This window comes from Callospermophilus lateralis, unplaced genomic scaffold, assembly GCF_048772815.1.
Source record: "Callospermophilus lateralis isolate mCalLat2 unplaced genomic scaffold, mCalLat2.hap1 Scaffold_1661, whole genome shotgun sequence".
In the NCBI taxonomy this organism is placed as follows: domain Eukaryota; kingdom Metazoa; phylum Chordata; class Mammalia; order Rodentia; family Sciuridae; genus Callospermophilus; species Callospermophilus lateralis.
The window spans coordinates 53,853-66,285 of NW_027512745.1; the positions used below are offsets into that span (position 1 = coordinate 53,853).

Genomic DNA, 12,433 nt, shown 5'->3' on the forward strand with positions numbered 1-12,433 from the left:
ATTGTTTATAAACAGCAAAAATACCCTTTACAAACAAAGGTGACATAAGGGTATTTCCAGGGGAAGGAAAACCTGACAGCATTTGTTTCCAGCAGGCCTGAACTGAAAGAATTCCAAAGGCCGTTCTTAAGACAGAGGGAAATGGTACCAGAATGGAATATGGATATTAGGAATGAAAGATGATAAATGGAAATGCTAGCTATCATAGAAACTGTTCTCTCCATGTCAGTCCTAAAAAAATAAATGGGCTATTGAAAACATAATGTCAATTTATTCAGCAATTTTGTAGTTGAAAGCAAAAATTATGACATGAACTGATGTGGTTTTTTAATGGAGGTAGTAATATATATAAAATCTACAATCGATTTGAAATAGTAATATGCTGATTTTACGTGGATTCTGAAAAGTTAAACATGTTTTATAATGCCTAGAGCTTGTACTTATAAAATAGATGTTAGAATCACAATGGATAAATTAAGATGGAATGTTAAAAAAGTGCTCCAGTAACCTAAAAAAGGGAAGGAAAGGGGAAACAGGAAACAAGCATAAAACAAGTAATAGAATCATAGATGTAGTTCTTACACATCAATAATTACATAAAAATTTTAAATGCTATAAACACAGTAATTAAGACTTTGTCAGAGTACAGTAAAAAATGACCCCACTTTATGTTGTCTCACATCAAATGCAGTAGTGTAAGTAAATTGAAAAGGAAAAGATGAAAATAGATATAACCTGCAAACAGTAATGAAAGGAAAAATATTTGCTATATTAATGACAAAATAAACTTAAAATACCCAGCATTCAGAGTATAAAAGAATTGATAAAAGGATTAGTTTACTAATCATAAGTGTGTGATTACATAACAATAAAATCAAAAGTACATGAAGCAAAACTTTACAGATCCTTAGGGAGAAATAGAGAATGCAGTGTTTATAGTTGAAGATTTTAACATTCTTTCCTTAGGAATAGATAGAACTAGTAGACAGAAATTACCAAGAATATAGAATATTTGGATGACACTGCCAACCAACCAGCTAGATGTAATTGACATTTGTAGGATATTTTATCCAACAAGAACAGAATATTCATTTTTTTACAACTATACCTGGAATAGTCACCAAAATACACCACATATTACTCTTAATACAAATCTTAACGAATTTAAGACAATTGAATGCATACAAAATATTTTTCTCAGATTATAATGGAAATCTACAAGAAATAAGGAACAGGAAAATTTCCGAGTATTTAAATAATTGATAGGGGATGTCTAAGTAATGTTTTAGTTGGGTAAAAGAGGAAGGGGTCATGGAAAATTAAAAATCATTTTCAACTGACAGTAAATGAAAATATAATGTCAATTTATTCAGCCTAAGCAGTTCTTAGAAAAACAAAAGCAGTTCTAGAAAAACAAAAAGACCTCAGATCAATAATCCGTGGTTCCGTCTCAACACTAGAAGATAAAAATGAAACCAAAATGAGAAATTAACAAATTCAAAAGAAAAGAGTAACAACCAAAGTCAGTGAAATTAAAAGCTGGGTTTCCGGCGGCCGGGGGCGGCAGGCAACCGCTGAGGCGACGGCGGCGTGGGTTGGGTTCCAGCGGGCGGTGGCACTTCAGACTCCCCTGAGCGGGAGCCCACACGGGCGGGCGCCTGAAACAAAGGGGAGCGGGAGTCGGGGTGCCACGGGTGGGCGGTCATTCGGTCAGCGCGGAGCCGGCCAGCGGGTGCCCTCGCTTCCCCGTAGCCCGGCCGGCCGGCAAGGCCTCAGGGCGGGAAGATGCCTCGCGTGGTGCCCGACCAGAGAAGCAAGTTCGAGAATGAAGAATTCTTCAGAAAGCTGAGCCGCGAGTGTGAGATTAAGTACACCGGCTTCAGGGACCGGCCCCACGAGGAGCGCCAGGCGCGCTTCCAGAACGCCTGCCGCGACGGGCGCTCGGAGATCGCTTTTGTGGCCACAGGAACCAATCTGTCTCTCCAGTTTTTTCTGGCCAGCTGGCAGGGAGAACAGCGACAAACACCTAGCCGGGAGTATGTCGACTTAGAAAGAGAAGTAGGCAAGGTGTATTTGAAGGCTCCCATGATTCTGAATGGAGTCTGTGTTATCTGGAAAGGCTGGATTGATCTTCAGAGACTGGATGGTATGGGGTGCCTGGAGTTTGATGAGGAGCGAGCCCAGCATTAGCACAACAGGCCTTTGAAGAGGCTCGGAGAAGGACACGTGAATTTGAAGATAGAGACAGGTCACATCGGGAGGAAATGGAGGCAAGAAGACAACAAGACCCTAGTCCTGGTTCCAATTTAGGTGGTGGTGATGATCTCAAACTTCGTTAATAGTAGCACAGCAAATGTGCTGCCCATCTTTACATACACATTGCTTCTAGTTGGCAGAAATAATTCATTATAAGACCAGAAACTGTGATAACTGGAGGTACTACGGTCTATTTCTCAAACCTAAGGCAGTAAAAAACATCACAAACTGCCATGGTTTTGCACTATGATTATAATACCTACATTTCTAATTTTTAAAGCATATAGCCAGTAATACTTTGAAATTTTTTTCTATGCAAGCTTACCTTGTTGGCATTATTTCAGTTGAAACTATCAATTTGTAAAGCTCTTTTTTCCTCCATTCTAATTTAAAGTTCATGTCATTTTAAAACAAATTTAAGTTTTTAATCCAAAGGGCTTTCTTTGATCAGTTGCTTTTTTTTTTATACTTTTAGATGTGTTGGTTACAGTTTCTTTTTAAATAGGCAGTCTTGATTTTTTTTCCTTCATTTCCTTTTGTTTTTATTGTCTATTGCATTTAAAAACTGTTGATACGTTTGCATTATTTACAAGCTAAAAACCTAGTAGCATAGAACTGTCTGCCACAACCTTCTGCCACAAAGTTTACAGTTGTTAAAGTTGCAGTATCCTTTTAAATGCTAATAATGAGCACCCTTTCTTTCCTTTTTAAACATAAAAAATTTAAATTTTATTAACTCTGTAATCTGCCCCAGGTGTGTTTTAGATTCTGCTTTGTAATCATGAGTTTGGGTGGAGATATTCTCCTTAGATGATAACATTCTACTGAAATGCCTAAAGAAGTCACAGGCTGGCTTCTGTTTTATTCAGGGATTTTTTTTTAATCAATCAAAAGGGATACTGGAGCTTCTTTATGTATGTAACAACATATTAAACTGGAGACAGTGATGAATCAGCTACAAAGGTAATATTGTATTAAAATCATGTTTAAGATAGCTGCTTTTATGTGTTTTATAGTGCATGCTTTTGTAAAAACAATACTGGGTAATGAAAGATTAGTCTTAGAAAATGTTCATCTGTGCAGAGGATACATTTTCTTTATTCTGGGGGAAAACATTCACAATTATATATGGTATTTTGCAAAAGGACTATTATTAGCACCTTTTGAGATGAATAGTTAAGAATATTTTTTAAATAGGCTTACTGTCAAATTGGGTGCAACTTTTTTTTTTTTTTAAATACAAGACTGAAGAAAGTGCTGAGTCATTTGGCACAAACTTACGAATACTTTTCATGGTCATGTTCATTAAATGTTAATACATTTCTGAATTTTTGCAAAAATGTATTTTATCATAACAAAATGGCATTATTTTGAAGAGTAGAAAAACTGACACACAATTCAGAAAATGAAATCTGAATAAGGTCATTGCATTTAAAAAGCATATAAATATACTTGATTGATGAAGGAGGTGTGATTTTCGATGTATGTAGGTCTTTTAATTCATAAAAAGATATCCTGTATCAGAATAAAAAATATTTGTTATATATTTGAAGTCATGCATGGTAAGGAGTGTGTTTAAATTGTTATAAACAATAATACATCATAAAAAACCATGCTGATCTTGTGTAACTAAGTACTATGAATGAATTTGGTTGGTATTTGGTGTTGTGCAGCTCACATGTTTACACACTCAGTGCCCTAATTTCCCCTGAGGGAATCGCCTTTTAAGTGATCCTTACAGTGGTGTTTTAAGGTTACTTTATCACAGAGCTCCTTGGTTTTTGACTTCTGCACTTCGTATTTTTTTAATAACATGATGATGGTACATTTTTCTCTATTGCTTCCAGCTAAGGGCTTTTAGTCCACCAGTATAAGATCAAATGTTAATAAATAAATGTTCCTGTTGCCATTCTTCTGTAAATACTGGATTTCCCCGTGTCGTTTAGTACTGTGTTGCTTCTGTCTGTCTTAATGCTGGCATTAAGATTATAAGCCCTTTTTCTCCAGTAGTTCAGGCCTTGAAAACTACTTTTTTTAAGTTATTGATGCAATTTGATATGTTTTCATAATCCATATTTAAGCAAACTTACATCATTGTATCAGCTTTTCTAAATTCATCTCCATCAAAACTTGCCTTAAGCTACCAGATTGCTTATGCCACCATTAGCCATATTGTGTGTTACATGTTTTACTTTCACAATAAACTTATGTGTAGTGAAAAAAAAAAGCTGGGTTTCTTTTTCATAGATCAGTAGAAATTGATTATCTTTAACATTATGATAGAAAAGATAAGACAGGAAGAACCAGTGTTATCAGTGAAAGAAGGAATGTAGTTAGTCTACTGGAATCCAGAGGACAATGAGGAAATGTAGAAAGCCTCTCTGGACATAAATTTAACATTTTAGGTGAAACGGACCAGTTCCTTCCAGCAAACTTCCAAACTTTACCTAAGATGAAACAAATAAGCTTAATTAATTCCTTATTAAAGAAGTTGAATTCAGCTGGCCTTGGTGGTGCATACTTGTAATCCCAGCCACCCAGGAGGCTGAGGCAGGAGGATCTCAAGTTTGAGGCCAGCCTCAACAACATAATGGGACCCCAAGAAACTTAGAGAGGTCCTGTCTCAAAATAAAAAGGATTGAAGATGTGGCTCAGAGGTTAAGTACCCCTGGGTTCAATCCCTGATTTAAAGAAAAAATAGTTGAATTAATAGTTAAAACCTTCCAAAAATATTCAAACCCTGAATAGTTAAAATGGTCAAGCCTATGAAATATTTAATGAAAAAATAATATTGTTTCACTGACGATGTTTTCCAGAACATGAGAAGTGGAAACACTTCCCAACTTTATATGAAGCAGAATTAACTGATACCAAAACCAGACAAAGACAGTAAACAACAAAGGAAGAAGGAGGAAAGAAGGAAAAAAAATTGTGGACTAGAATACCTCATAAGTATAGTTGTGTAAATTAAAAAAAAAAAGGAAAGTGGATCCTACTATTCAAAAACAGAATAATATACCATTACCCACAAAATCTATAGTTAATGCCATAGTTAACGATGAAAGCATGAAGATTATTTTCCTCCATGAATGAGAATAAGACAAGGATTTTATTAAATATTTTTCTAGACATCCTGATCAGTGTTAATATGGTAACAGAAGACATAAAGGCATACAGATAAGAGGCAATGTAGAGAATCCCTCAAAAAACCTGAAGTTTAACAAGGTTCCAGAATGCATTGCATTTACCCTTCCCTGCAGTTTTTTTTTAACTTTTTTTAATATTTATTTTTTGGTTGTAACTGGACACAATATCTTTATTTTATTTATTTATTTTTATGTGGTGCTGAGTATCTAACCCAGGGCCTTCCATGTGCTAGGCGAGCGCTGTACTACTCAGCCACAAACCCAGCACCCCCTGCAGTTCTATTTCTATGTACTGTTGCCCCTCTGTGTTTGCAGGTTCTGCCTCTACAGGTTTAACCATCTGTGGATGGAAAGTATTTGAAAAAAAAATTGTGTCTGCACTAAACACATAGAGTCTTTTTTCTTGTTACTGTTCTCTAAACAATATAGTATAACAACTGATTATGTAGCATTTATATTGTATTAGGTATTATGAGTAATTCAGTGATGATTTAAAGTATATGGGGGCTGGGGATGTGGCTCACGCGGTAGCACGCTCGCCTGGCATGCGTGCTGCCCGGGTTCGATCCTCAGCATCACATACAAAGCAAAGATGTTGTGCCCGCCGATAACTAAAAAATAAATATTAAAATTCTCTCTCTCTCTTTCCCTCTCTCACTCTCTCTTTATTTTATTTTATTTTTTTTAAAGTATATGGGAGGTTGTATATCGGTTATATATAAACACTATGCCATTTTGTATGAGGGACTAGGGCAACTATGGATTTGTTATCTGTGGGTGGTTCTGGAACCAAATTGCTCTGAATTGTGAGATAGCTTACTAGCAATGTACAATTAAAAAAAGTAACAAACCCAGTTCACAGTAGATCCAAGGGAATAATATACTTTATACATATAATATACTAAACAATGATGAAGCAAATTAAGAAAGACCTAAATAAATGTAGAAGCACACTGTGTCTAGGGATTGGAAGATTAAAAAAAATTTTAAACTGTCAGTATTTCCCAATTTGATTTACAGATTTTTGAAGAATTCCATTTGCAACTCTAGCAGTATATTTTGTAGACACAGGGAATTAGACATCAGAATTTATGTGGAAAGGTAGTGTTAGCATTCTTCTTTTGCCCCCTATCAAACTGAACAATGTATATAACACTATCTTGTCTGTAAAATACTTTTTTTAATAAAAAGAAAGCATTTATATTTATATGACAGCTTGAACTGACAACATTGTGTACATAGATCATCTTGAAGTATTATTTCACATTGAAAAGAAGAAAATTATATTGTTAACTGTAGATGTTATGAAGAAGAGGTTATTTCTAGTTTTGTACTAAAAATCAATTGGATGAACTAAATCCAAAACATGACATTGTAGCAGCAGTTTTAAGTCTTATTTTTACTGTTTATATATTTGAATGCTGCTACACCTGGTGATCTTCATCCCTGAAGTTTTCAGCTAAACTTGGTTTCCTAGAATAGACTGTTAACTTTCAAAATTCCTTTTTATGGATGAAATGGAAATAATGGTTCTCTTTTTGAATGAATTTTCATATTTGTAAGTACTGAGTTTTTAATTCAGGTTTGAGCGAGGTGTGAATGACTGAAGAAAATAACTTGCTGGCTATATAGGAAAATGCTGTGGAAATGAACTGTGTATATACTTCTGGGAAGAACAAATTTAATCATTTCTTCTGTTAAGCACTAATCAGTACAGTGCAACTCCTGGTTCTGTACTGTATTTTATATGCAACATATATGCTTTAATATTTTAATGTTTGTGCATTAATATTTCAATTTGTTTAACCACTTTGCTGCTAAGATTTTGCCGTCCCATCCCCGTTTTTTCCTTTACAGTTTTAAACAAGTTCCTTCATTAAAAACTATGGTGATGAAAAAAAAAAAAGAAGAAAAATCCAAAATCATTATTGTAAGCTGCTACTTTAGATTAGAAAAAGAAATGCAACTTAAATCTAAAATAAGCAAAAGAGAAAACACAAAGAGCAGAAATGAATGAAATTAAAAATAAGAAATCAATAAGGAAAATCTGTGAAACCAAAAGTGGGATCTTTTGAAAGATAAGAGAAGATGCTTTTCAAATGTCATTTTCAGAGTCTAGTTTTGTTTTTATTATCTGTGTCTATTAACGAACAAAGTTCTGTATGCCATGCCCTGTTATTCTCCCCTGAGCTATTGTCTAATCATACCTAACATGACTAGGGCTTGGCTTTTATTTCTCCATTATAGTCTTTTACCACTAAATTCTACCTCAGTGCTTTAGTTTGTTATGTCTCTACAGCCATATATTTTCTTTTAGCCACAAATTTTACTTTATTTTTCTACTGCTTTTATTTATATTTTATTGTTCAGAATTAGCATATCTTCTATTGGGTTTTATTGGTTTTATAGTTTAGAGTATCAGTGTGCAATATTTCAGTAAGCATTTCCACCAAAAAGAATTTTCCCACTGAAACTCATCTTCCAGTGTCAAGGAAAAGTAACATTATTTGTTTACATTTTTTGAATTGTCCTCCAAATCTTCAATGGATTAAGAAATATCTATTGCATTTTTAGTTTTTTAAAATTTGAAATAGTTACCTTTACAATTGACATTTTAACTAAAGCAGAGCACCTGTCTACTACAACTGTCTCACATTTTGAATTTGAAGTGTCATTTATTTCAGTGTCTCTGATATGCTAAATTATTATTATTTTTTGGTTGGTAAAACTTTGTAATTGATGCTTGTATCTGGAGGGACATGCTATTGAAGGACTGGTTCTTATTTTAACCTTTGGCTCCTGAAGGTTTTTTTTTTTTTTTTTTTTTTTTTTTTTTGGTGAGAGTTCAAGGTAGAGGAACAGTAGAAGAATTGCCCACTGTCCCTAGAAAGACTTAGGAGTAAAAGAGTGAGTCCAGGTTTGGTAGTTTTAACAACCCTAGCAAAACTGTTTGGATTGAAGGAGATACTAAACTTTTTAGGAAGACAAAACCTGTGTCTCCATTTGGGATTATGGGTATTTTGAAGTTGTGCATTTTTATTTCCTTAGTTCTTCTGTGCAGAGTTTTTATTGTCCATGTTTAGAAGTCATTCCAGGAGCACAGATGATCTGCACTTAATTGCTCTAGAGAGAGATTTGGAGCTGGCTCTGCAGGCAAAGAGCAGTGATCAAAGTTTTCCAAGGCTAACCTGGGCAACAGCCTAGGCTCAAGCATGGGCTACAGGAACAGTTGTTTTTGTTTTATTTATTTATTTATTTATTTTAAAAAACAAACTTTTGTTGTTGCTATTGTGCTAGGGATAGAACCCAGGGCCTGCTCTAAAACTGAGCTACATCCCTAGTTCTTTTTGTTCTATTTTCTAAAGAGTGAAAGGAGAAGTATGGTCTGGGGTTGTGGCTCTTCAAAGAAATAACATCATTATCTTTTTTTTCTCCCCTCGATAACCGCCTTTAAATCATATTCAGTTACAGTTGAAGTTTGGATTATTTAACTTGTGATATCCCTTAAGACAGAAGCATGATCCCCTAACATTCTCATATTCATAAACCAAAAACCCGAGATTTCTTCCTGTGTAGAGACCTCTATACATGTTGATTGATTATAGTTAAATGACTTTTTCATGTATTTTTGGGTAGAGTACTCCATCAGCAGAAGATAATTGCCAGTTAAGCATGACATTTCTAGAGAGTCATACATAGATATACCCAACCCACAAAGAAAACTGATTTTAAAAAAGTTGCTAAAAGTGTTCCTTTTGATTTACAACCTGTTTCCATTATATCTGTGTAAAGCTTGAAGTTTAAATGGGTAAAATAAAGCAGAAATGGTCTGTGGTGCTTCTCATATTATACTACTTTTGTATAATATTGTAGCACTTTGTGAGTAATAATTAGTTCAAGTTAATCCTTTGCCATATTCATACCTAGAAAACCAGCAGATTACATGAATTCTGCATCTAAGAAAAGTTAAAAAAGCAATGAATTCAATTTGTGGGTGAGATGAGAGAGTTCACCATTAGAATTGTGTTTCCAGAGTGCTTTGCTACTTCATTAATAGCAAATGTAGAATAAGTCGTTCTTCTACATGAGGAATGTAATTATTTCCTAAAGCCTCTTATCAGAGAACTATTGACTAACCTTTATTCATTTCTGAAAACTTTTTCAGCAAATCCCTGTTTTCTGTGGGTTGAAGGAACCCGTAGGCGATGTTGTATAGGGCACTGGTTAACTAAAATGGATCTCTTTCTCACTAGTTATGTTCAATAAAGTCATCATGAACTTAATTGGCACATACTGAACTACTGCTCTGAAGGGAAATACAAGATTAAATCCCTTCCTGCAGCCATTCAATATACAACCTTGCTTTATGTATATTTATGTATGGTTTTGTTTAAAGATACCTTATTTAATAAATCTTATTGATTCATTAATAATAAAAAGTCCACAGCCAGCAACACAATATCTGATGCCTGAATAAAGCTTATCTAACATGTTTTGTCTATAATGCATTTTATTTTTTCGAGCTCAGGAACACTAGACAGTGTTTAAGATGGCTTGGGGGCCATTTTTAAACAGCAGAATTACTAAACAAAAACACAAAAAATTAAATAGTGTGGCACTAAATACACTGCAAAAGAGGACACTTGTTTATAATACCAGCACTGAAACAAGAAGGCCTTGTTCCATCTTGGCTGAGAACATGCCTGGTTGGTGACTCAAATTTTTGCTGTATTGCACATGTCGACAAATGACTGAAAGCCCAGTGACTGTGCAAATAAATTTTAGTACATAAAAATTTTCAAAGACAGATTTGCAAGTGTGGAATCAATGAATAATGAGAACCCATTAATTCCTTGGGTACCTGTACAGACTGAGGACAGAATTTATATAGTCCTTTTATTTCTCTTTTGTGCTTTTCACTTCTTCCTCTCTTTTCTACTTGGTAGGTCCAAGGGCATACTTGGAACCAGATGGAGCATTTTGCTGAAGCTCTATTTGGTAAAGATTTATTGGCTCAAGGTTCTCAGGGTAATGCCTCAGTCTCCCTTCATTTTGAAGTATAGATGGATTATTTTGATTTTTCCTAAGTGATGCAATTCATGACTTTTACTTCAAGTAGTAATAAGTTAAACTTCTTACATTTTTCCTATGAACAGTTAATATAGCTAGATAATTTTCTCTCTTCCTGTCAGAATATTGGTAATTAAGAATCCAACTAATCTAAATAGAGGACTTAACATTTTTTCTTTCTTTTTACTTCATTTCATGAGTTTACCCTAAGTTCTCTAACTTAGGAAAATTTAGAAATTCATTGTGATCCTTAAAGTGATATCTATACTATTAATTTTACAATCAGTAATTTGTACCTAGGAATGAAATCTCAACTAAATCATCTACTGTTGTATGTATTTTCGGGAAGTCTTTCTTTCTTTCTTTTTTTTTTAAAGAGAGAGTGAGTGAGAGAGAGAGAGTGAGAGAGAATTTTTTTTAATATTTTTTTTTTTTTAGTTTTCCGCGGACACAACGTCTTTGTTTGTATGTGGTGCTGAGTATCAAACCCAGGCTGCACGCATGCCAGGCGAGCACGCTACCACTTGAGCCACATCCCCAGCCCGAAGTCTTTTTTCTGAGATGTATGTTCAGTGCATCATCATTAGAAAAACATTATTGATACTTCACAGTATTTCTAGCTATTTTTGAGTATTAATTAAATAAACAAAGTAGTATAGCAACCATAAAAACTAGTGGTGAAATATTTGGAGAACACCTGATTAAACAAAGTTTAAAGAGGTTTCCTTAGTATAGGACCTTAATGTCATTTACCTTTTTTAATCTTCCAGAGAAATTCTAGTGTCAGATATACTAAATAAGCACTGTTTGTTTCTTGGATTTATATGAATGTGGAATTCTTTGAAGCACTTGAGGAATTACATGCTCTATGGAATAAACCTGGGGAGATGCTGGTTTTTAGTAGCCTCTCTGCAGTTCCTTCCTTTAGATCTCATTTCTACTGCTGAAATAAATGAGTATTTTTCTTCTCTACAGTAGTTCACTGAGTATTTTACTAAATTGGCACTAAGTTTTTCTTCCCAGATAGACTGCCCTTTGTTGGATTACCAAATGCATTTTATTGGACATATGTAGATAGCACCCTTATTAGGCTGTCAGGCCAATTATGGCAAAAGATGTCTTTATATTTTCTGCCTGTTGTGTCTGTCATAGAGCAGTGTAGCACTGTATGCTTAGATAATATTTAGTAAATAAACACAAAACCTTTACTTTTCATTTCAATTCTATTATTTCCTCAAAAAGTACAAGGAACCAGTGATATGTTAGATGTTTGGAATTTTATAATGAAATCATATAAGGTCTTTTTTTTTGAAAAAGAGAGAGGGGGGGGAGGGAGAGAATTTTAATATTTATTTTTTAGTTTTCGGCAGACACAACATATTTGTTTGTATGTGGTGCTGAGGATCGAACCCAGACCACACGCATACCAGGCGAGTGCGCTACCGCTTGAGCCACATCCCCAGCCCCATATAAGGTTTTCATTGTCACAGAATGTACTCATTTTGTGCCAGAAATTATGACTTTGTCAATGCTAGAATTGTTTTAAGATTGCTGTTAGTTTAAAATGTCTTTCCTTTTAAAAAGAAGAAACAAAAAGAGATATGGAAATTCACAAGTTAGTTAAAGCATATGTGGCATTGTGGTCATTAAAATTTTTTCAGGTAAAAAAATTTAGTAATTAATGCATAGTGGTTGTATTCTTATAAGGTTAATGAAGTGTTTAAAAGATTTTATTTTTTTTAGCCTCTCTATTTTCTACAAGGTATCAGTAGTTATATAAGTATATAACATCACCATCTGAATTTCTAAAGAAAATTTAGTATCCTAATGTATAATTAATTTTTTTTTCTTGCAAAAACAATACAACCTGTAGGTTAATGGGCTATTTTATAATCTGCTCAGAAAGCTAAGCATAGGTTAATATTTTCTTTCTCCACCATTATGTTTAGGAAGCCATTCCT

At 34.2% G+C, this 12,433-nt stretch overlaps 1 pseudogene; it reads left to right on the forward strand.

Moving 5' to 3' along the window:
* Positions 1-1,785: 1,785 nt before the first annotated feature.
* On the forward strand, positions 1,786-2,649 carry LOC143640288 (core-binding factor subunit beta pseudogene; annotated as a pseudogene).
* The last annotated feature ends 9,784 nt before the right edge of the window (positions 2,650-12,433 follow it).